We start from the raw sequence: 25,967 nt of genomic DNA on the forward strand, positions 1-25,967 counted from the left end.
TCAGAAAACAAAAGGGATTGATGCATGCATAGAAGACCACATAATTATAAGACAGAGCCCACACAGAAAAACGTTAATTGTACGATCTAGGTGGTGGGTACAACGGTTTTCTCTGTGAAATTTCTCAGCTTTTCTGAAGGTTTGATAGTTTTCATAACAAAATGTTGGCAGGAAATGAAGCAACATATCTTTTACGGATTCATACATATCTGGCACAACTAGATTAAAAAATCTGAGCAAATTATAAGCACGAAATCAGGATAGTAGTTCTCTCTCTTCGTAGGCTTATGAAGTGCCTTCAAGAAGTGCCCACAGAGGCTTTCTGTGGAATGTTCTAGTTTCTAAGTTAGGTGGGTTGATGGGTCTTTTCTTTAAACTTTGTAATTTATACATACAGTGTGTATGACCTTCCATGTGTTAAGTATTACGCGATAAAAATACTAAAGAATTCATAAGGTTCTGAAGGTATGTTTTAAAGGAAAGAACGAGGCCATTCCGTTTTAAATAGGCTTGACATAGTTTGGTTCTGACAGGGGCAGCTCTTTATCCCCAGGGTAAGCTGGAGTCCAGGGAAGGAGACCAGGAGGAATCCAGCATGGGGTCAACAGCGATATTCCCATGATGCTGGACAGTGCCTCTTCAAATATTGACTTTGGTTGCCAAAGTTCAAAGGGATGGGTATTTTCCATGTGCCTATTTTAAAGTGTCAGTAGAAAAACATAGAAAGCAGTCCAGCTGGACTTCAAACTCCGGTAACTCAAACCCAATAACCTTCCATTTTCATTCTCAGCAAAGGACCTTACTTCCTACATCTCCAGCCAAAACGGAAGACTTGAAACCAGTGTCCTCAGCTACACCCCCGGCTGCCTACTTCCTGGTTGCCTCCCCCTTAGAAATCCGAGAGAAGGTCCATCCATTGTCCATCCCTGAGCTCCGCACCCCACCACCACCTCCCTCCGTCACTGGGTAACGTCGGGTGGACTTGCCTCCCCGTGTCTACTTCATAGTGTTGCCGTCTAAAGATTAAATGGTCGTGATCTCTCAAGTGCTTCCAGTGGTGCCTGGCCCCTCCAAATTCACTAAAGACGAGCTCTTAGTTCTTATTCTTCATGGCTCAGCTCTGCCCAGCGTACCTCCTTTCTATATCTTTCTGTAAAGTGTCTGTGTAATCTCACCCCCACCTCTGCCCCTTGTCCAGAGCCTCCTCGCACTGGCTGTCTCTACCGTGTGACCCCGTCCTGAAAGTTCTCCCGGGAGTCAAACCCATCATTTCTCGTTCCTCATCCCTCTGTGTGTCTCGGCAGGTGTTTCTTCTTCAGGCAGGTTTCTCTTTGGCACCACGCTCTCTGGCCGCTTTCTCTCCTATCTCTGCAAGCACACTCCTGTCCCTCTGCCTATTCCTTAAATCTCTGCTCCTCAAGATGGGGTCCAAGACTCGGTTTCCTCACTCACTTCCTTTGGGAAATGTCACCTCCTCTTATGGTTTTAGTTTTAATGATGACACCCACATCTTTATCAACAGCCCAGGCAGCTCTCCCAGTTTCAGAACAGGAATCCGTCGGACTGACGGACACCTCTGCTGGGACCTGCCCCTGACCCCACCCTGTGGTCCCCTCCTGAGTTCTCCACCGTGGTACCTGCTCCATCCGTGTGAGTTCTCTTGTCTCTCAGCCTCCACACCCAATCCATCATCCGCATGTCAACTGTGCCTCCTAAATACCTGGAATTAGATTCCTTCTCTCTGTCCTCGTTGCCCCCGTCCTGGGCCAGGCTCCCGTTATCTCCTCCCTGAACTCTGCAAAGCCTCTGCTCCCTCTTCTCTCTCTTAACCCTCCTTCAATTCGTTCTCTCTGCTGAGAGCAGCTCAGGTTTTCCTAACCTGCCTGTGGATGATGTCATTCCCTGCTTAGCCCGTGGTGATGGTCCCTCCCCACTGCTCTCGAACAAGAGCCGGCCTCCTGGATCCGGTTCACCAGGGGCTGCCCAACCTGGCCCCAGGCTGCCTGTCTCCACCATCTCCCTGTCCTTCAGGTCCTCTGTGCATGCGCGCCCCGCAGGCTTTTACATCTTATGCCCACTTCCCGCGACACGCCTTCTCCACCCGTTCTCTTGGTTAACTTCTGCTCATCTTTCAATGCTCAGCTGAGCTGTCCCTTTCCCCAGGAAGCCTTCTCTGACCGCTTTCCTTGGTGCAACAAGTATTCACTGAGTGCTCCCTCCATCCAGGTGCCGAGGATGGGGTGCCTGGCGCAGAAGAGGGGCCAGCTCTTAGGCCCACAGAGCTGACCTCTCGGGCGGGAAAGACAGTAAGTAAGGAAATGATTAATACTGTAGGTTCCAACAGGAACAGCAGAATGAGGGCGATGGAACGAGATGATGCAGTACAGCTTCCTGGGTGTGTAGCGCCTATGTTGGAACCATTGAAGGGCCCACCCCTGGGGGGCTTTTAACTTCAAGCTGAGGGAGCTGAAGAAACCAGCCACGCAGAGATCAGAGGGAAGGACAGCCCGGGCAGAGGGAACAACTCAAAAGGCCCCACGGCGGTGGGTTGTTGCTGATGTGTTTGAGGAAGGGAGGCAAGACCAGGGTTTCTGGGTATAGTGAGCCCCGGGGAGAGCAGTAAGATATCGGGTCCCAGGGTTCAGCTGGGCTAAGACCACGATTGCCTTGTAGGTCACAGAAAGAAGTTTAGATTTTATTTTTAGTGCATCAGAAGGTTGTAACCAAGGGAGTGATAAAATCTGATTTTTAAAAATACAACAGCTTTATTGAGACAGTTCACATACAATACATTTCGCCCCCTCAGAGCGGACGTCGTGAGGATTTTCACTCACAGACATGTGCAGCCATCACTGCAGTCCGTTCTAGAGCTTGAATCGGTTTTCATCACCAGAGAAAGAGACCCTCCTCCTTCAGCAGTGGTTCCCTGTTTCCTGCAAACCCTCCGGCCCCAAACAACCAGGGTATGTGACTTTCTCCTGTCAGTGGTATCATATACCATGCGTCCTCATGGGACCCGTGCCTCTCTCTTAGCATGACGTTTTCAAAGTTTACTCATGTGGTGGGTGCTGGCACTTCATTCCTTTCCATGGCTAAAAGTCCACTGTATAAATAGACCATGTTTTGCTTATCTGTTTATCAGTTGATGGACATCTCTGCCTTTTGGCTGCGTGAACATTTGTATGCAAATTTTTCTTTCTTTCTTTTTTTTTTTTTGTCTTTTTAAGCTGCACCCACCCCATATGCAGTGCCCAGGCTAGGGGTCAAACCGGAGCTGCAGCTGCCGGCCTACACCACAGCCTCAGCAACGCCAGATCCCAGCCACATCTGTGACTTACACTGCAGCTCACAGCAATGCCGGATCCTTAACACCCTGAGTGAGGCCAGGAATTGAACCCACATCATCTTGGACGCTATGTCAGGTTCCTAACCTGCTGAGCCACAATGGAAACTCCCTCATGTACAAGTTTTTCCATGGACATCGGTTTTCAGTTGTCTTTGGCATATATGTGGGAGTGGATTGCTGGGTTGCAGGGGAACCCCACATCCAGCCTTTTGAGGAGCTGCTGCTCTGTTTTCCAAGTGGCTACACCATTTTGTTTTCACATCAGAGATTTAGGTTTAAAGGTTCAAAAGTTGCAGTTCTCTCCTTCTGTAGAGAATGGATTTTTAGGAAGCAAGAAACCCGCGAGGAGGTGCAGGCGGGGCTCCAGGGAGGAGAGGGCCTGCCCTGCACAGGGGTTGTGCCCGGAGGATGGAGGGCAGTGGGTGGGTAGTGGTGCATCATGGAGGCAGCGCTGATGGAGTTCCCGGGGGATTGGAGGCACAGCGAGAAGTCGGGAAGGGTTTCACTGGAGGAAGGGAGCAGGAGGTGTGCCATTTAGGGAGGTGGGGACAGCGGGGTTCCACCAGGTGCTCTCTCTGGGCTAAATTAAGTTTCAGGTGCCTATTCAGCGTTTCAGAGGAGATGGGAAGAAGGCAGTTGGTATACGAGCCTACCGGCGAGGAGGGGAGAAGCAGCTTCCAGAGCATCAGCAGACAGATATATTTAAAGTCAAAGGATGTTCTTTTTTTTCCCCTCTTTTTCTTTTTAGGGCCGCACCTGAGGCATAAGGAAGTTCCCACGCTAGGGGCTGAATCAGAGCTGCAGCTCCCGGCCTACACCACAGCCACAGTAATGCCAGATCCTTAACCGACCGAGCCAGGCCGGGCTGGAACCTGCATCTTCATGGACACTGTTGGGTTCTTAACCCAGTGAGCCATAACGGGAACTCTGAAAGTCAAAGGATGTTGGCCAAGCTGTGGAGGGAGTGAAGGCAGAGGAACGAGTGTGGATTGTAGGAATGGGGTATCCAGCACTGAGGGACTCAGCAGAGAAGAATCCACTTCAGGAGACTGAAAACCACCACTGGCAAGGGGAGAGGACGATCAGGAGGCTGTGGAAACAGAGGAGGACGATACTTTAAGAAGTGGGTACAGACATCAGTGTCACAAGCTACTGGGAGTCACTGTCGTGCGAAGGCTAAGCGACTTCTCCTGTAGCCACCGGCATGTCAATTTCGGTGTCCTGGAGAGCATGTTGACATGATGTGAGTGGCTGAAGGAAAGAAAGAGGAGTAAGTTGTACCAGTGAAACTTCTTCAGTTGGTTTTGCTGTAAAGGCGGCAGAGGAACGGGAGGTACCCGAGGTTGGCGTGAAGTCGAGGAGGGGTTTTAATAACATGCAGACACTGAGCGTATTTAAGTATGGATGGAAATAACGCAGTCGTGGGGGAGAAGCTGATGAGTCAGAGGAGAGGGTGACCAAGGAGAAATGCCTTGAGGAGGGGCCGGAGCAGAGCCTGGGAGGACAGCGGCCCTGAGAGGAGCAGGGATGCTTTTCCTCGTGGGGCAGGAGAGAAGGTGAGGGGGCAGGTGATGTGGGCGGAAGAGAAGACTGCGGGGCGTGCTGGGAGTTAGTGTACTGAGCAATCCTGTTTTCTCAGAAATGGAAATTCAAATACCCCCCCCCCGCCCCCCACCCATCTCCCAGTCAAGTGTAAGGTGGATGGGGTGTCCAGGAGGAAATGTGACAACACCCCCTAATTCAGGCGAGGAGAGCCTTGAGGCCCTGAGGGCAGCAATGGTGAGAAAGGTTGGGGACCCCTCCACCCAAGAAGGGCTGCTGTCCATCCTCCCATGAGGCGACTAGGGCGGCAGGAGGTCCTGGTCAAGAAAGTCCGCAGAGGCCGCTTCAGAGCTGCTGTCCCTCCTGGTGTCTGGAGGAGGGGGCAGCCGGGGCTGGAGAGGAAGAGAATGATATGGGGCAACAATAGGGCAGAGTAAGCGGGATGCCTGGGTGGACTGTAATGGCAGCGATAAGAAGGGGGGGGCAGGCATGCCTGGCACCAGCCTTAAAGGGGACTGGGGTTTGGGGAGGAAGCAGGAAAACTATCTTGGAGCCGGTAGTTGGGAATAAGGAGAGCGCCAACTTCGAGCTTAGGCTCTGGGATGCGTGGGGTATGAGAGAAGGGGTAGCATCTGGAAAAGCCCCAGAGAGACAGAGGTCCAGGAAGAGGGCAGGTTTCATCTGGGGCCAGACCTGGAAACAGGTTGGTGGTGCTGGTACCACTGTCCTCCCCTTAGATTGAGCACTCTGTTTCATAGAAAGCATATCTTTGTAATTGGTGGCCGTATCTCCAGTTTCTAGCCCAGGTCTTGGCGCCTTGAAAGTGCTCAGATTCACCTGCTGAATGACTGAGGTGTGGTTGAGACTCTCATGGTGCTGCTGTTACGTGGGAGTCTAGCAGGGTTTGGGGTCCTGGGTGAGGGATACCTCCATTCAGGGCTTTTCCCGTTCCCCACTCCTTGAGCCCCTCCTCATTCCGACCCTAGTGTAGATGCAAGTCTGCCCTGCATGTCATCTCAGAATTTTTGGCAAATAACAAGGCATAAGATATCTACTCCGAGCTCCGAGGATCCCCCAGGCCCCAGCTGGCCCCATTACTAGCTATTTGGAAGTTGAGGCAGACAGATTGGATCGGGTTGTTGAAGGAGTTTGCCAGTTGGTGGTGGGAATTGAGTTGAATTTATTATCATTTTCGCCAGTGGTGCTTTGCCAAATATTTATTTAATCTGAGGATTCTAGAGAACTGCTAGGGGTTTGATGGGCAGGTGGCCGGCTGCCAGCCTGGCCTGTGTTTGAGCTGGCACCCCTCACGCTGCCTGGCGCTATATTAATTCCAGCACTAAGGAACCGGCAACCCGTAGCATCCGGTCTTGGGGCCCGTGCCCAGGACTGGCCCGTCCGGTCACGTGCTGAGTTGGGCTGGAGGTCACACCCCCCAGGAAGTGCTGGACTCCTAGCTGCACCCTTGGAAGCCAGGGGGACATGGAAATGGATAGATTGTTTGAAAATTAAAAACTGTTGCTTGTTTCTGCAGCTTGCAGGCCAGTACGGTTAATTTCACCTTTGGAAAGGATGATTGATGGAGCTCAGAGGAGAGCTGTGTTTAATGGTGCACCAGTTCACTTAGGGCAAAGGGGCCAATAATGCCAGCCAGCACTGGACTACCAAGAGAAATGACTCAGACAAGTACTCATGCCCTCCTTGTCCGCAGTAAAACTTCTCTTACGGCAGTGTTCTTAGCAGGGCAATCCTGCATTCCGCTGGTTGTCCCTTTGTTCCTTTTTGGAACTGTCACTTGTCTTTATGAAAAGGTGTTTGGAAAAGCTGCTTAAATACAACATGGTTGAAAAATGTTGAAAGTAGGACAACAGACAACCCTGGCTAAAAAAAGATCTAGTTTTAAAAACGACGACTAGGAGTTCTCTTGTAGCGCAGGAGGTTAAGGATTAGGCACGGTCACTGCTGGGACGCAGGTTCCATTCCTGGCCCAGGAACTCCCTATGTCATGGGTGTGGCCAAAAGAAATTTTTTTTAAAACAAGTAAAATTTGAGCAAATCACTTACAATTGGTTAAGATTACAAAATCACCCGGGAATGGACAAAAGTTGTCAGTATACCAATTAGTACTTGGAGTTTTTTATTTAAAATTGATTATTGGAGTTCTCTGGTGGCTCAGCGGGTTAAGGAACTCCTATGGCTCAAGCCACTGCCATGGCACAGGTTTAATCCCTGGCCTAGGAACTTCTGCATGCCATGAGCGTGGCCAAAAAACAAATAAATAAAATGGATTATTGACCATTTCACAATATACTCATGGACAAATAATAGAGAATAGTATAGTTACGCCTGTTTATGTACCACCCGACTTTATCAAGTCTCTTTGCCCCATCTCAGCTGATTTTTTTGAAAAGACACAAAGCATAGTATACCCACACATAGTTTGATCCTACGTCCCTCCCGCCTGCCCCAGGAATGGTCTTATTTATCCTGGGGCATATTTTTCATTCCAATGTATTTTTTTATCCTTGTGTCACATGTTTAATGTATTTTCATACTTTTATGGCATGTTTATGTATTCGTTAACAATCCATGGTATTGCTCTGCAGACTTTAAAAACTTTATATAAATGAGACCATCCAGTACCTCTTGGAACGTCGTTCTTAAGTTTTATCCCTTCTCTAGCACGTGCACACACGCCCTCCCCAGAGAAACACTAGCCACGTGTATGTTAGTGCAATGAATTTCCATACAGCAGTTAAGACAAGTGAACTAGAAATTGTGTGTGTGTGTGTTTCCATATTCCTAAAACCGGAACTGCTGGTGGAAGACTGCATGCACCAGATAGTGACAAATTTCTCTCCAAAGTGCTTGTATTGACACGTGCTTCCAACCCCTAGTGCAAGAGTTCCCATTTCCCTACGTCCCCATGGCAGATTTAAACGTCTTTGCCAACCTGAAGATTGTGAAATATCTCATTACGTCTTAACTTCCATTTCCCACGCAACCAGTGAGGTTGAGCTGCTTTCGCGTAGATTATTGGCCGTTTGGGTTCCTTCTTCTGTAAACTGTCCATTCATTTCCTTTGCCTATTTTTTCCCTACTAAATTGTTTGTTTCTTTTCTTTTCTTTTTTTTTTAATTGCAGCATCATTGACATACAGTATTATATTAGTTTCAGGTGTAAAACACAGTGAGTTGACATTTATATATATTCCACATTGATCACCACGCTAAGTCTAGTAGCCCTCTGTCACTAGACAGAGTTATTACAATTATCGATTATATTCCTTACGTGCGTGTTGCACCTCTGTGACGTATGCATCTTATAACTGGAAGTCTGGACCTCTTAACCCTCTTTACCTATTTGGCCCAACCTTCCAGCCCCCTCCCCTCAGGCAACCACTCACCTGTCCTCTGTGGCTATGAGTCTGCCTCTACTTCGCGGTATGTTTCCACTGGTTTTGTTCTTTAGGTCCCATATCGAAGTGAGAACTGTAGTAACTGATTTGCAGGGTTTCTTTGTATTTTCTAGATCCTAGGTGCTTTGTCAGCTACATGTATTAGAGGGGTCTCTCTCTCGAGACTTGAACAAAGCTACATCCTTAACGCTGTCTTTCGGTGGCCAGAAAGCCCACTTCGACATAGGTTAATTTTACCAATCTTATTTTACGGTTAGTGCTTTTCATTCCTGCTCGATAAATCTTTTCCTATCCCAGACTGTAGATATGTAAAGGTTTTACGTTTTGGGCTTTCACATTTAAGTTTCAATCCACCTGACATTCATTTTGTGTAGGAAAATTCTCATTTGTTTCCACGTTGAAAAGCAGCTGGCCCCATATTTATTGAAGGGTTCATTTCCCAACCCTCCCCCTCAGGGATCTGCATGGGCTTAGTTTCCATATACAACTCCTGTCTTGTATCCAAGTCTGTCTCCAGGCTTCTGATTCTGTCCCAGTGGTCAGCTGGTCTCTTCCTGTCACAGCATGTCATCGTTTTAATTTTTATACTTTCCTAAAGCTTCAGAAGAATGTCTTGATAAACGTTTATCGAGTTCTCCCCACTTCCTCTATTATGTGTTCCTCGGATGTGTCTTGCCTACTCTGAGCCTTTGCTGTGTCCTGAACATCATGAAAGGGAATGTGGGCAAGGTCCTCAGATTCTATGGCGATTGTGATTGGAAGTGGATTGAATCTGTTTATCAGGGTGGTGAGACTTGACCCTTACACAAAGCCTTCTTTAACATCGTTCCAGAAAGTTTTACATTTTACGAATAAATCCATTCCTAGGAACTTTGTGTTTTTAATTACAACTGAAATGGCATCTTTTAAATTATATTTTTGCTGCTATTGTGTAGAAATGTAATTTATTTTTGCATGTTGACCTTACATGCAGCCACTCTGATGAGACCTCTTGTTAATTTAATACTCTGTAGAATCTTTTGGATTCTCTGTAGATAATCCATCATCTGTGAATGCTGAGAAGCGTCTTTCTTACTTTCCAAGGCTTCTATCTGTATTTCTTGTTCTCGAATGCCTGGATGTATGTGGACTTCCAGTACAATATTGAGTAGAAACGGTATTAGTGTCCCATGTCTGAGATTCTTCGAATGTTTCACAAAGTTAGCTGTAGGGTTTTTTTGCAGTATAATATAAACTCTTAGTTAGGTCCAGAAAAATTTCTTGGGGTTCCTGTTGTGGTTCAGGGTTAATGAATCAGACAAGTATCCATGAGAATGCGGGTTCGATCCCTGGCCTGACTCAGTGGGTTAAGGATCTGGCATTGCCGTGGCTTTGGTGTAGGCCAGCAGCTGTAGCTCCTATTCAGCCCCTAGCCTGGAAACTTCCATATGCCACAGGGGCAGTCCTAAAAAGAAAAACAAAAAATTTTTTTTCTTCTATTTCTAGTTTGCTGCGAGTATTGATCCCAAATTGATATTGAATATTACTGAATGACTTTAGTAGCTATTAAGAACAGACATGAAATTTTTCTCCTACAATCTGTTAATACAGTGAGTTGTATTTATTTATTTCATAAAGTTAGTTCTATAATCCTAGAAAAAATCCAACCTGTTCATGACGTATTCTTATCTTTATACATTGCTGGATTAGGTTTTCTAGGTTTTGTTTAGGAGTTTTGCATCTAAGTTCATGAATGATATTGGTCTCTACATATCTTATGGTAGTCCTGTCAGGTTTGGGGTCAAGACCAAGTTAGTTTGAGATTACAGAATAATTATGCTTTGGAATAATTTGCATAAGACTGAAATATTTGTTCCCTTAATATATATTTTGTCCTTTTAGGGCTGTACCTGTTGCATATGGAAGTTCCCAGGCTAGGGGTCGAATTGGAGTTGTAGCTGCCAGCCTACACCACAGCCATAGCAATGTGGGATCCAAGCTGAATCTGCAACCTAAACTACAGCTCATGGCAATGCTGGATCCCTAACCCACTGAGCAAGGTCTGCGATTGAACCTGCATCCCCATGGATACTAGTCAGGTTTGTTACCTTTGAGCCACGATGCGAACTCCTCCCTTAATATTTAATAGAACTATTTAAATGGTACAACCATCTGGGCCTGATATTTTTATCCACTGCTTCAAATTTTTGGTGTTTTAGGAATCTTCAGATGTCTGTATCTCCTGGCCTTTGTCCATTTCATTTAAGTTTCCAGTTTACTTTCATGAAACTGTCATATATCCACTGAATAACTTTTTAATTTTCGATGCTTCTCTGGCTATGCTCTTTTCACTCCTGATTCTGCTGTTCTTTTTTCATCAGAATTTTGTCTGCTGTATTTATATTTGTTTTCCATTTTATTAATCTTTATTTTTTATTTATTTCCTACTTCCTACATTCTTTGAGTTTATCTACTTTTGTTTTTCTAATGTGTTAATTTGGAAGCTTGCCTCATTGATTTTTGACCTTCCCTCTTTTCTAGATGAGCATTTAAATTTATATACATGTTTAAATATATAAATATGTTTTAGCTTTGCCCTCTACTTCTTAATATGTCTTATTTTGTTTCTCTCTCAGTTCTCTGTATTTTAGAACTTCCATTCTATTTTATTTCTTGAGTCATTTAAAACTGATTTATTTACCTAAAAATGTATTATAGTTGATTTACAATGTTTTGTCAATTTCTGCTGTAGAGCAAAGTGATGCAGTCACATATATATGTGTGTATATATATATACACATTTTTTCTCATAATAAAACCGATTTCTTAATTTCCAAACATATAAAGATTTTTTTCTAGCATCTTTTTGCTACCGATCCCTAATTTAATCTTGGATTTCTCGTTTAATTAGTAGTTATTGAGAGAACATGATCTATATGGTGCTGGTCTCTTTGAAATTTTCGAGGCCCAGGATGTGTTCCAGGAAACATGGGTCAAGGCAGATGAATTCTGTATCTCGTGGGTACAGTGTTCTAAGAGTGTCCCCGGGTCAGGCTTGTTAATTGTGTCATTCAATTACTGGTGTTAGTTTTTATTTAATATGCAAATGACCGAGAAAGTTGTGCTAAGAACACTCCCCTTTATGCCAGTGGATTTGTCACTTCCTCCTTGTCTCTCTGCTTTCTTTTCTTGACTGCTTTCCTCCTTGATAAATCTGCTTTTGACGCATTCTCCTAGAACTAGAGGAAAACACTGTCCGGTCCTTGTCTCATTTCTCCAGGGGCCGGTTCGGGGAGGCTGGAGTCACCTGTCATTTTCAGTAGCAGTGACCTGTGAGGAACGTGGTCAGTTGTGTGGCTCTAGAAACACGGGCTCACACACTCCCCACTGTGCCGTTGTCACGCTGCGCCCTCCGCCCACACTGTCTTTGACCCCCTTCTCTCTACCCCCCCATTTACCTTTCCTCTTCCATGAGCTCCCACCCTCAACACCACCTCCTATCCTGCGTATTTGTTTCCCCGTCTGCGCCCTTTGCCATCACCTGCATGGAGCCCGGGACCAGGGCGGACGAAGTGGTGAGCAAGTACTGACAGGACTGAAAGCGTGTCGGCCCTCGGGGACCTCCTTCCTGTGAATTACATCCCCCTCCAATCACATCCTGCCCTTATAAACTTGGTTCACTTGAGGTCAAAGTCACATAACCTAAAGTGAGCCCCTTTAAAGGGTATCATTCGGGGGCATTTAGCGCCTTCCCAAGGTCATGTAACCACATCTATCTGGTTCCAAAGCGTATTCATCACTCCAGAGAAAAGCCCTGAGCCTATTGAGCAGGCCCTCGCTCCCCATCTTGCCCTCCCCTTGTTTCCCCCTGGAAGACACTCCTCTTCTTTCCATCTCCGTGGATTTGCCTCTCTGGACCGTGCCTGTCAGTGGAATCATACAACAGGTCATCTTTTCTGTCTGGCTTCTTCCACTTAGCACCAGGGTTTTAAGTCGTCCGTGTTGTCACATGTGTCAAACCTCCATTCCTCTTTATGGCTGAATAGTATTCCTTTGCATGGCTGGACCACCTTTTGCTTATCCATCCATCTGTGGATGGACATTGGGGGTGGTTTCCCATCCCATTTTCCTTTCCTCTCACTCCAACCTCATCCAACCTTTTGTTTTTCACTGTCACGGGAGAGGTTCCACCTGAAACCAGTGGAGTTGGACACCTTCACCCACTGGCGACGTGAGGGAGTGGGGAGCATGCTCACATGGCACAGAGGAGGAGGAGGACGCACTGGGCTTGGGTTTCTGCACACGGCCCTCTGGTGAGACCCAGCAAGGGGACCGCTCCCTGACGTTGAAGCCGCTGTCTCAGCAGCCCGCTGCATCTGTGACAGCCTGCTATCTTCATTCCCACCAGGCCCTCCCCGGGGAGGCGGGAGGACGCTTGTACGCAGCGCCAGGAAGGACATTTGCTTCCTGGGTCTGCGCTGTGAGCGCCTGGCATTCGAGGGGCCCTGGACAGAGAGGTGTGAGGGACGGTGACTCAGACACTGCAGCTCCTCACATCCCGGGGCTCTGCAGCCTCTCCGCCTGTGATCCCCGCGGCTGGGGACAGCCAAGTGTTTAATGATCTTCTTCTGCACCAGCAATTTTAGACTCTGTGAGCTAAAATTAGATTCCCTTCCCTGTGCCCCGGGGAGGATAGGCCAGCTCTGCCCATCCATCCTGTGCCAAAATGTGGCTGGTGACAGCCTGGGCGGGCAGAGGCTCAGAGGCCAGGCCGAGCGTCACCAGCGGCTGGACACAGTTCCCCCGAGGTCCCCTTCAGCTTGTGCCGTCCCCAGAGGCCACAGAAATGGCATTTTGCTGCCCCTGTCCTCTCGAGGGTCCGCATGTCTGCGTTTGAATCCCAGTCCTGTGATCCCAGGCACATTTACCAGGACTAGAAATTTTCATCCCTGCATCCGGGAATTGTGAAGATTGAATGAGCTGTAGAAGGCATGGCACCTGCTCAGGGCCTGGAGTTGTATGTTGTATGTTGTCCTTAATTAATGTCAGGCCCCTTCTTCAATCTTCCTGCCAGGGCAGCAAAAAGGAGAATAATGTTTAAGAAGCATATTTGTCTCTAAATTTCTTGATGTGATCCTTTGGTTGTGGGGCAGGGCATGCAGGGAGGGAGATACCCATAGATTTTCCTTCCCTAGGGGACCCAGCAAACCCAGCGGAACTCAGCAGAACCTAGAAACCAGTGGGACCCAGTGGAGCCCCGTGGACCCCAGCAGGACCCTATACTGTGGGTCCGCTCATCACTGAGCTTCCCCGTTCCCTCCCTGCCGGGTGCCTTCGGGGGCTCTGCCCGTCCCTTTCCTCGTTACCGTGACTGGCAAACCCTATAGCGAGTTGACCCTGGAGGCATTTCCTTCCCTTCTGCCTCCCTCTCCTGCGGAATATCAGCCCATCAAGGAGCTGAGCAAAGAAAGCTCCCAGGCCCTCCGTCCCCTGCAGGAACAGCTCTGCCAGGCAGTGCAAACAGCAGTATTATTCTTCTGCAGAACTTATTAGATTAGAAACTTGGTAAAAACAGCCCCAGCTGCCACCGCTATACCAAGTCACTATCAACAAGGAAAATTTATGCTTTAAAAATAAAAAGAAACTGGAGTGCATTAGTCAGCGCGAGAAAGTGTTCACATGAAGGGTTTGTTCTCCAAGTAAACAGCCACGATGGAATTGTAATCAAATTTCCTAATTATTTCCATAAATCTTGGGTACATGAAAATACACAAGGCCCTTTTTCAAAAAGTCACTGTTCACAAGTGCCTCGGATGCAGGAAGAGGTAACCTAAAGAGCTCTCGTGTGATGGAAGGTTCTGGAAAGAGAAAGGTGAGAGCCGGGCCAGACCAGAGCATGAGAGGCACGTGCTGCCCACCTGGGGGCTGCTGAGGACACCTGGCCACAAGCTCAGGAGACCACTTCTGAGGGGATGCCAAGAAAACTGCTGAGGGAAGCGGGGAGAGACCTTGAAGCCCAGTTCTCGGGATTCCAGCTGCTTCTGCCAGGGACCAGCAGCAGGGCACTGGTTCTCTGTGGCTGTTTCACAGCTGAGGGTCTCCCTGAGTTGGGAGGGTAGGGAAAGCCGTGAATCTTCAGTGTCCAGGCTGGACAGCTGTGCCCTCTGGTGCCCTGTGCCTACAGGAGACTGTGGCCTGGGGCAGATGGGTTCTTCTCCCTGGGGAGAGGCGGTCCAGAGGGACAATGGGCGGGCAGGGTCCTTGATCAGACTCTGGCATCCAGTTCATCTCTCCCATGATTACTGCATAGCGCTTTTCTAAATTTTTTTGAAAACAACTGAGAAAATTCAGGAGTTCCCATTGTGGTTCAACAAGGTACAAACCCAACTAGTATCCACGAGGATGTGGGTTTGATCCTCGCTCAGTGGGTCTAAGGATCTGGCGTTGCCGTGAGCTGTGGTGTAGGTTGAAGATGTGGCTTGGATCCAGTGTTGCTGTGGCTGTGGCGAAGGCCAGCAGATGCAGGTCCTATTTGACCCCTAGCCTGGGAACTTCTGTATGCTGCTGGTGTGGCCCTGAAAAAAAAATTGAGAAAGTTCAAAATAATTTTGAATATTCTAACTCTATGATAACTTGGAAAAGTATAAATTTAGGAACAAAATTTCATAAATTACGTTGGCACTTCCTGGAGAGGGTGGGGGAAGAGTGTGTGTGTGGAGGTGGGGAGTAGGTAGGAGAGCGTGAGAGACACAGGCACTGGCTCAGGTGATCAAGCACATGCCGAGATGTTGGCACCTTTCAGGTGTCGCCTCTGATCCCCGTGGACGCTCTGGGAAGGACAATAGACAGGGCCATTGACATCTGGCTGTGAGGCTTTAATGGGGCAGAATATGTGATGGGGACATTAGATGCACGTCAATAAAATAATGGGAATTTTTTTTCCAGTGCATGAACGCCTGCTTCTGAAATTGCTCTTCTTTGGTTTTCTGTTCACCCATCACCTGCATAACTCTTCAAGGAAGCCAGATAAGAGTGTCTGTGTGAACGGTTGGCCACACATGCGCAGGATAACCTGATTCCGTTCAAATGTTGATACGTTCAGCAGAAAGACACCAGGCCAAACGGCCTCTGCGTTGTATTAAAACGTGGAATCCCACCCTTTCTCCCAAACGTGCTTTCCTTTCCGAGGCTGCGTGAAGGCGAGGTACGGAGGGCAGGAGCTGGGGGAAGCGCCGGGCAGCCGGACGCCCCCGCGTGGGTGCTCAGGATCTGTCTGGGTGCGAGGTGGGGAGCCCCGGAGTCGGGGAGCCCCGCTGTCCGGCTGCGGGCCCCCTGCCTAGAGGGCACCCCCTTCCCCGCGGCAGGTCCCTCAGTCCAGGCAGAGGCCGCCAAGTAGGCGCCGCCGTCTGCTCCACGTGGGGGCCGAGGTCAAGTGGCTGGACCCCGCGCGGGGCCCTGTGTACGTGTACGTGCGCATGCGCACTGCCTCAGCATCCCGCCCGCTGCCCAGCAGCCACCTGCTCAAAGCCCCCTCCCCCACGCGCTCCGCGACCCCCGGGGCCCGCCCTCTCTGGGTTCCAGCTGCCCTTTGCTGCCCGACCTCTCGCTGTCCTGCACGTGGGGACCTCTCCTGGCCTGGCTTGTGCTGACCTCGGTAGCCGGGGGCTCATCGTGTTGTAGGCGCTTCCTCCAGGTTTGTGGATGTGTCCGCATAAGGCACCGTTTTAAACTGGAAAACACCCGCCGGCCTGCAAGGCGAAGTTTCTCAGGCTCACACTGGTGAGTGGAAAAGGTGGGCCCAGACTCGTGTTCCCTGGTTGGAGGGGCGCTTGCCACCAAGTCCGTGGATTTCAGCGGGTCTGCAGATCCCCGGGGCCCCCGCTGCTGCTGTTGCACCGAGCAAGGGAGGGGTGGAGGGGTGTTGCTGCGCCTGCCCCGGTGTCACCCTCTCCTCTTCTTTACCTGCAAAAGCAGCTCCGCTGCTAAAGGGTAAACTGAAAGTTCCAGCCACTCCGTGGCTTCAGAAGCGGGGACGTGTTCTGGAGTTGGGCCTTGAGCGAGGCCGTGAGCTGGTGGAAGCCACGTGTGCAAAGCTCCCCCTGGCTGGGACCCTTCACCCCCTCTTCTGGGCAGTAGCCCTCTGAGGGGAGTGGGCGAAGTACCCTTGCGTCCTTCTGTCCCTTCTGGACGGCGGACTCTGCCTCAGGCCGTCCTGGTTTCAGAAAATCGGGTGTCAGGGAAGCTCTTTCCCGCCACAGACACGGATTTCACAGATAGGCCATTTTCATGGTTATTGATCTCGTCAGTCCTTTTGTATCAGTTTCTCTACTCCCAGCCATAGCGAATTAATGATCAGCAGGCAAGCTCTGAAATGCATGCGAAGGCTACTGGGGCGGGGAGGGGGCTGCACTTGGCCCCCAGGGCTCATCTCCCCGCTGGCCTTGGGTGCACACCCTCCTTTGTCTGCTCTGGCCCCAGATTCCTCCCCACTGTGCCCGGGGTGGGTGGGGACAGCTCTCTATTTTTGTTAAAATTATGGAATCCTCTTGTAATGTGGTTAGCTACCCCTGGGGCAGCTGCTAAGGTGAGATTTTTGCATCAAGGGTTGTCTTAAAGTCAGATGCCCTGGGCATCTCCCTGCGTTCCAGTCCCTCCGCCTGGCACTGGCAGGAAGGAAGAAAAACCCAACCGCAGGGCATGTCGAGCTCTGGGGTAACTGAGAAAAGATGTGCTCCTGGGGAAGCCCAGGGGACCTGGGGGACGGCATAGGCCCTGGGCAGCTCAGAGGGGCCCTGGTAACTCCTGCCACCTGCCTAGAGTCTGTGTGAGGGCCACATCTTCCAAGAGAGCAATGGTCTTGTGTTCTGGAAGAGCTAAGTGGTCTCAGGAGACAAGGGGCTCATTCGCACACGTTCACGGTTGTGGGGTGGGCATCCTCAGGGTGGGGGTGGGTGCAGGCTGGAGTTCAAGTGCCCTGTGCATCCAACCACTGTGGGCACCAGCTCCATCTGCCTCTGACCTGCTAGCTCATTTGCACTTTTCCCCTTTGGTCGGTGTCAGGAATGGGGGACAAACAGATCCCAGGACTGACTGTCCAGGACCCCCCAGCTGGGTGTCCACTCTGGGGCGTTAGGCGCAATTGTGATAATGGCACGTAATATTTAATTGGGAAATTTTGGAAGGACAGGTGAGCTGGGAAGGCAGCATGGTATGGTGATAAAAGTATGAACCGCAGCAGTGGTCAGGCCACAGTGAGTCTTCCTTGAGGTCTCCGAGACTCAGGTTTTTCACCTTTAAGGTCTAGATAATAAAAATTGTCACCAGAAATTGAAAACAGAGAATCAATAGAGACAATCAAAGTCATCAAAAATTGGTCCTTTGAAAAGATCAATAAAGTGGATAAGCCTCTAGCCAGGCTCAGCCAAAAAAGAGACAGAAATTATTAATATCAGAAAAGCAAGAAGGGCCATGATTCCATTTAAAAGGACAATAAAAGAATATTCTGAACGACTTCATGAGAATCACACTGATAACCCAGATGAGAAAAACCAATTCCTTGAAAGACACACTGGGTCAAGATCACACACACGAAGAAACAGATATGCTGAATAGCCTTTTAGCTGTTAAAGAGATTGAATAAAAATGGAATAACCTTCCAAAACAGAAAGCACCAGGCCCAGTTGGGTTCACTGGTGAATTCTAAGAAACATACACCCAGTGGCTACCATCCCTGTCAGAAGAGAAACAGACCGCTTTCAAATTGGCTCCTGAAAGTATTTACCTTGCAGTGTTGTGGGGGTTGTGCGAGGTGTGTGTGTGTGTGTGTGTATGTGTGTGTGTGTAGAATGTTGAGAGTGAGCCTGATGCCTTTGGATCACTTAGTACAAAATTGTTTTAAGTGAACTTTATTTTAGACTGGTGTTAGGTTTTCAGAAAAGTTGTGATCCTACAAAGAGTCCCCAGTACCTCTCTCTGGTTTTCCTGTTGTTAACGTCTTACATTAGAATGGTACATGCCTTGCAATTAATAAACCAATATTGACACATTATCGTTAACTGATATCTTGATTCCGATTTCCTTTGTAAAAACTGGAAAAAGTTCCTTTTCCTGTTCCGACATCCCATCCAGGACACCACATGACAGTGAGTTGTCATGTCTCCTTGGGCTCCTCTGGGCTGGGGCGGTTTCTCAGCTTTTCTTTGTTTTTGATGACCTTGACAGTTCCGAGGAGGACCGGCCAGGTATTTTGTTGACTGCCTCTCAGTTGGGATCTGTCTGCTGTTTTCCACATGATGAAATGGGCCTCGTGTGTTTGGGGAGGGAATTGCACAGTGGCACAGAGCCGTCCTCATTTCATCCTATCAAGGGTACCCGCCATCAGTCTGACGTACCATTGTGGACATTGACCTTGGGCACCTGGCAGAGGTGGTGTTTGCCAGGTGTCTCGAGGTATTTCTTTTGCCCCCTGCCCCGCCCTCCTCCCATACGGTCCTCTCGGAAGGGAGTCACTGTGCAGCCCTGGATCCTTATGTTGGGGGGTTAGAAGCTCGACCCTTCAGGGCAGAGTATTTACCTAACTTCTTTGGAATCCTTTTGCATTTATTTATTGATTCCTTTATTTCTCTCCCCATGGACTGATGGGTATGCATACTTGGATGCTGATCATGCAAATGCGCCCTTCTTCCTTTCACTGCTCAAGTTGCTGCATCTGTGTCCACGTTGACCTGTCTACATCACTGTGCATTTTGTTAAGTCCTTCTTTACTTTGGGGTAGGCTCCAGCTCATCTTGCATATTTCCTCCCCCAGCCCTAAGATCGGCCGTTTAGCCAAGGAGCCATGGTTCCTTTTATTGGAAAATGGTATTGGAAATCCACATCTGGGTTAACCATCACAGTAGCTGTAATGTTACCAGCCCCTCTTGTGTGGACTCTCGGTTCACGTAGCTTCCACTCTTTCCTAGACTTTTTATAAAGGACAGTCACATGAATGAGTGCATCCAGGGAGGCTAACAGTGGTCGCAACCCTCTAAATCAGGGGCTCCACATAATAAAAATGTACCGTTTGCTTCTTAGTCCAGAGGTTGACAGATTTGTCTGTAAAGAGCCAGGTGGTAAATTTTCGTCTTCCTGGACCATAAGTTCTTTGCCCTCATGGTATGAAGGTCGACCAGACTGGATCTCCGCTAATATTTTTAAAGGTTTAGGAACGATTATCCCCTGTTTGTATCTCTGTCCTGATTTATGTTTCTAGTGACTATTAATTGCCTACCAAAGAAAGCTCAGCATTTGCAATTAGGCTGACAAGTTCTGCATAACGTTTCGGATTGCGTATTGGAGCAAGGAGGACAAGTGTGTTCCCGGCATTGAATTACGCCACCCCCTCCCTGAATCTGCTGACGAAGCCCAGGCTTACTTGGGCTGTGTGGTGCTCTGCTCATCCATGATGTCTGGCTGAGCCTTGGCATTTACATCGTGACTTGACTCTTAGCAAAGGGATGCCGAGCTTGGTTCCAAAATGTGCTTTGGTTCTTTCTGTGCTCAGAGAGGGTGCCCTGTTGCTTTGTCACTTCTGTAGCGGGAGTGGCCCCTGAAAGTGCGGGGAGGGCTCCCTAAAGAGGCGAAGGAGGAAGGGTGCCATGGACTCAGCAGGGAGGAGAACGCTCCCTGCATTTGTCCTGGATATGCGAGATGAAGCCCTCCTCTCTCTCCTCGTGGGGAGTCTGCTTAATTCAGCTAAACAGAGCATGGTGTTGTGTCAAGAATCCATAACCTTGGGGGCTTTCTTGGTTTGTGTTAGGCTTTTAAAAACGTGGTTGTACTGGAAGCATCTATTCTCAACATCGGTAGGTTGCTGGGCTTTGGCTGTGGCGGTGCTTTCCAGGATGCTGGCTGGGTAGACAGGTGGGAATAGCGCAGACATCATGAATCCTTTCTAGAACAATTGGTGCTCTAAGGGAGGAACACTTGTACCAAAGCCTTGGGTGTCTTCGTGACCGAGACATAGCTTCTCTCTGTGTCCCTCTGTGCTGCTACCTGGAGAGAGAAGTGGCAGTTTATGGATAGTTCCTTGCCTATAGCAGGTGCTCAATTAATGCATTTGGAAACAAGAGGGCTGGTAATAATTCCAAATTGTTGTATGACAGTTATGAATAGCAATGTACTCAATAACACACCTTTATAAAGCAGAAACTGTAAAGAAGGGAGGAGACTTAGAAACATACTAATAATGGGAGATTTTAACATACCACGTTCAGCACAAGACAGATCAAGTGGGCAAAACTATAACAACGTAATCAGTGAGGTCGATATTCTAGATGGGTATATGTGCACAGAATAGGCTCCAAATGGATCGGAGATCTAAATATAAACCACAAAACCACAAAGATGCTAGAGGAAAACATGGGTGAGTTTCTCTATGACATGGGAGTGAGGAAAACATTTCTAATTATGGCTCTAAAATCAAAAGTGATAAAAGAAAAGGTTGGTACATTTGATTACATAAAATGAAACATTTTTACATAAATACTTTCACCATGGACAACCAACTAACAACCCCCCCCCGCCAAAACCCCACCCTGAGCACAATCAAAACGCAGATGACAAAGTGGGAGAAAATATTTGCCAAATATATCGGCTATCAAGGATTCACATCATTACTCTATAAAAGAATTGTCGAAATTGAGGGAGAACGGAACCAGGTAGGAAAATAGGCAGAAGACATGTACAGGTAATTCACATAAATGGTAAACAAATGGCCTTTAAACATATGCAGACATGTACAACTTCACTCACAATTAGAGCGAAGCAAATTAAAATGACTCTGAGATATTATTTTTCACCTGTCAGATTAGCAAAAATTAAAAAGCTTGCTAACACTTCTCTTGGCAAGACTGTGAGGAAACAAGCTCTCATGTACATTGCTGCTGGGAATGCAAATAGGCCAACAGTTTTGAGGGGAGATTTGGCAATATTTATCATGACTGCCTATGTGTTTACATTTTGACCCAGAGATCCCACTTCTAAGAATTAACCCTGAAGATATCCCTCATAAGTATGAATATACTCCTGCACAAGATTCTTCATTCCAGAGTGACTTCTAGTTGCAAAGTATTGGAAGGAACCTAATGCCCAAACAGACAGGGTGGAGTGTTTGAATGACCATCAGTACGTGCATACAAGGAGTACTACACAAGTGTAAAAAAGGAAGATGGGGTAGCTCTGAACTGACCTGGGGTGACTTCTGAGATCAGCTGGTAAGTGACAAAAGCCAAGTACTTTTGATTATCTTATAGAGGGGAGGAAGCAGGGCTTAGGCAAGTGAATACAAGGGTACTTTTTTGGGGGTGGAGACATGTCCTAAAATTGGATGGTGGTGCTAGTTGGACATTATCTACTTTTATTAAAACTCAGCAGATTGCACATCTATAGTTTTTATGGTTTGAAAAATATACTTAGGAGTTCCTGTTATGGCTTAGTCGGTTAAAGACCCGACATAGTCTCTGTGAGGATGTGGGTTTGATCCCTGGCTTCGCTCCGTGGGTTAAGGATCTGGCTGGTGTTGCTGTGGCTGTGGTGTAGGCTGGCAGCGTCTGCTCTGCTTCGACCTCTGGCCAGGAATTTCCATGTGCCTCAGGTGTGGCTGGAAAAAAATAAAGATACAAAATTTAAAAAATATACATAAACAAGAATTCCCACTGTGGTGCAACAGGATCGGTGGTGTCTCTGGAGCACTGGGACGCAGGTTCCATCCCTGCCCCAGCATAGTGAGTTAAGGATTGGGCATTGCTGCAGATTGCAGCTGTGGCTCAGATCTGTTCCCTGCCCTGTGGACTCCATGTGCCATTGGGCAGCCAAAAAAAAAAAAAAAGAAAGAAAGAAAGAAAAAGGAAAAGAAAATAGTTAAACACCAGTGAATCACTTTGCTATATGCTATATAGCAGAAATTAATATGATATTGTAAATCAACTGTACTGCAATTAAAAATATATACCTAAACAAAGCTTTTAAAATAAAAGAAAATTTTCAGTATGCTATTGTCATTTAATAAAGGAGGTAAAATAAGAAAAATATATATATATTTGCCTATGCCAGCAAAAAAGAAATATAGAGAGGTTCAACTAGAATCTAATGAGACGGATGACCTGCCGGGGGGATGGAAACAGCGTGAAGAGGGTGGAAAGATGAGAACGGGCCAAAGGGAACAAGTGACATTTCATTGAGTATCACTTTGTTATATTTTTGACATTTATAAACACGTATGTCAATATTTCACAACTCAAAAAAAAAAAAAAAAAAAAAAAACAGAGAGAGAGGAATCTCGAAGACCCAGTATGGGAGAAAGACAGAAACAGAGTGAATCCAGCTGTATTTCAAATAGAGCGTAAACCATGCTGAGGGTGAGGCCAGCTCCCCACATAACTTTTGGACTCAGGATTTTGACCACATGCCCTCAGGCTGATGACAAGAACAACTTTACCCAGAGACACGGTTATTCTCCTTGGTGGGGTTTTTAAAAACTCTTTTTTTAAACTAATTTTTTAACTAAAGTCTAGCTGATGTACAGTGCTCTGCCAGTGACGAGTATGGTTTGTTTTTAAAAGGGTTGTGGCTGTGTAGTGTTGACATTACCTTGTTTATACGGAAGGCCGAGGAATTACGGAGTTGCATTGTACGTCACGGGAGGCAGTTTTCTCCTCATGAGTGGAGGAAGACACACAGGTTGGAAGGTGAAAGGCTAGAACCAGTCCCGTGGTGTTGGATTGGAATTTAACATATTTTCATGAATCACCCGTGTGTATGTGTATGCACCCATACAGCAGGGATCCAGAAATATACCCTCGAGTGCATTGGTACAGCTCCGTCTGCTGAGAGAGCCTGAAAGCCATGACCCCCCAGTAGCAAACCAAGTACCCAGACCTTGTTTTCTAGATAACTTAAAGGTACCGGGACTCTTTGGAGCAATAGCTAATCCATGATGGGGCAGAGACTGTACAAGGCGTGCTTGGAGCAACCTAGGCCTGAAAGGAAGCGCTCAAAGAATGGTGGAGACGCAGTAAAAAGACACAAGAGCGGGGCTTCTGGGGGGGTCAAACCTGGGATAATTGAGCATCAAATTAATATAAATAAGTGGGGAAAAAAGAAACGTGTTCCCTTATAGCAGATGGCCAACATAGAAGGAATTTGTAACGTCCCAGCATAGCTCCCTGCAAAATTGTTATATTTCAAGGGGGAAATTGTAATTTACAGGGGAGGAATATGGCAGACCCTACCTTCATCCATCGATCAAAGTTAATGTCACTCGCAATGGGACAGTAGCCGTCCTGTGCCTCCAGACACGGGGCGCTAAGAAGGACACAGCCCCATTTCTGTGGTGTTCCTGCCAGAATGTACAGCCTGAACCTAATTACAAGGAAACATCATACAAACCCAAGTTGAAGGACTTCCGCAGAGTAATTGGCCTGTACGCTAAGAAAAAATGTCAAGGTCATGAAAGAAAAAAATCCAAGGCAGTCTTCCAGATTAAAGGAGACAGAGATGTAACAACGAGGCATGGGTGTGATGGCCAGTTGGAACCTGGACCAGATGATTTTGTGTTTGCCTTCGCTCTAAAGGACGTTCTGGGACCACCGGTGACATGTGAAGGTCTGTACATTAGAGGATAGTTTTATGTCGATGTTAGTGCCCTGATTTTTTAGGGGAGACCTGACATTTAGAGATAAAGCGACATTGCGGCTTCCTCTTTCTCTCACACGGTTCAGAAACAATAAGGAGTGTGAGAGAGTGTGTGTGTGTGTGTGTGTCTGGGGAGAGAGAACACACGCGAGGTATATGTTAACATTGGCGAAATCTGTGTGCAGGACGTACAAGGGCTATTTGTGTTCTGTTCGCCAATTTTCTGCAAGTCCTAAAAGGGCTTCAAAGCAAACATTTATGGAAAGGCGTCAGTAATAGGCCCTCCCCAGTGGTGCTGGAGAATTCAGCAAGAATGTTCACACGGGTGTTTGGTCCTGGCCCTCGGACACGGGGACCACCGAGGAAGCATCAGCTGCTCTCGGCGTGATGCTGCTGCCACAGGCTGACGGGTTGGGCATCCCTTTGTGGTGGGAAGATGATGGATGGCGGCCTCATTTACGGCTCAGCTCTGACCCCCACATGCTGTGTGACTGTGCGAGCAGCTAGTCCCCACCTAAACCATGATTTTTTTTGGGGGGGGGGTGGTCTTCCTGATAGACCTGCTTTAGCAGGAGGTCCCATCATTCATTATTGAATTCAGTCGCTCATTCACCCTCATTTGTTGAAAATGAGGTGGCAGGCACTCTTCCTTATAATAAGCCAGCTTTGAGGGCATAAACCCTGTAGTTTAAAGGAAAGAAATACGCCCATCCTGGTTCCTCGTGGGTGTATTTGGGGCTGCTGATGGATATAATCTGAGGCCCCCAGTGGGGGTGATTGTGGATTTTCCTGCTGGGTGTCATTTGGAGCCTCCCGGGGGCTTAAGTCTGGATCTCCTAGTGGCTGTAACTCAGGAGTCTCCTGGTGGCTGTAGCTCAGGAGTCTCTCTGGGGAGTTGGTGCTGCTGGGTGATGGGTCCTGGAGGAGGCCTGGAGGTGGTCCCTGTGAGGCAGGAATGTAGGTCAGGGGATGAAGCTAAGTTGGCAGGTGTGGCTAGAATACAGAGCCGGGTGACTGGGGGCCAGGGGAGCGCTTGGGGCTTTTGAGCTGAGATGGTAGATGACGGCAGGTTTCCAGATGAGGATTGCGGGCTGGGGAGGGGTCCCAAACCCAGGCACCCTGACAAATCTCATCCTCTGAGGATGTTTGTCCTGGTACATGGCAAAGTGTGCCAAGTCGGGGCCAGTAAGGTGTCTAAACCCTCCTGGTGAGAAAGGTTGCCTCTTCTTTCTGGGAAAGGAAATCTTATATCCCCAAGCTCATTTTTTAACATAAAATACACCTTCTTTTACTAATAATATTGAAGACAGATGGCAGCTTTTTAAATGTCCTTCCTTAGCGAAATAAAAAGTTGTCACTCCTGTATTTGTCTCTCCATTACATTTTTTAAAAACTGGATCATAAAACCGCAGCATCTGGGAACCTAGTCATTCGAGACTTCCTCAGTAGAGTCTCACGGCCCTTTCCAGCCTTAACAAAATGTACTTCGAATTGTTACTGTATTTTAAACACACAGACAATTAGAGTGCATAAGAGGAACCTGGATTTGCTTGGCCTCTGGATTTCAGAAAAGCCCACACTCTTGTGTGCTGGCAGGGGTGTTGCTGTTCTGATTGTCATGGACGATTTGATTAGCTGCCCCTCCCTCCCGGCAGCCACTGGGCAACACCCTTGACGGCAGGGGCCAGATATTATTCAGGCACGTGGAATCGGATAGAGCTCTTTTCATAGAGCCCTTTGGAAGCTGCTTCTCTGAGGCAGCTGTTTTGATGCTGGGGCATTTGGAGCCGAAAACAGAACGAAACGTTTCATGTTTAAAAAATGGTGGTGAAACGTACATGACCTAACATTTGCCATTGTAACCAGTCGGGAGTAGACACTTCAGTGGCCTTAAGTAGTCCACCCTGCTCCGCAGCCGTCACCACCATCCACCTGCAGAACGGTTCCGTTTCCCCAAAACGACTCTCCGTCCCCGTTAGTACAAATGGGCTGTGTCCCCTCCCCCAGCCC

The 25,967-nt window shown here is 47.9% G+C and overlaps 1 protein-coding gene across 27 annotated transcripts in view; it reads left to right on the forward strand.

Annotated features, from left to right (window-relative positions):
- Positions 1–25,967, forward strand: part of CAMTA1 (calmodulin binding transcription activator 1) — an 866,060-nt gene that overhangs the window by 344,867 nt on the left and 495,226 nt on the right. The window contains exon 1 of one of the 27 annotated variants that reach the window (XM_021097519.1): positions 848–2,963. The exons of the other annotated variants lie outside the window; for them this stretch is intronic. The gene's annotated coding sequence lies outside the window, so the exon portion shown is untranslated. Of the gene's footprint in view, positions 1–847; positions 2,964–25,967 lie in introns of those variants that run through there. 27 annotated transcript variants of the gene reach the window in all.

This window comes from Sus scrofa, chromosome 6 (genome assembly GCF_000003025.6).
Source record: "Sus scrofa isolate TJ Tabasco breed Duroc chromosome 6, Sscrofa11.1, whole genome shotgun sequence".
NCBI lineage: Eukaryota > Metazoa > Chordata > Mammalia > Artiodactyla > Suidae > Sus > Sus scrofa.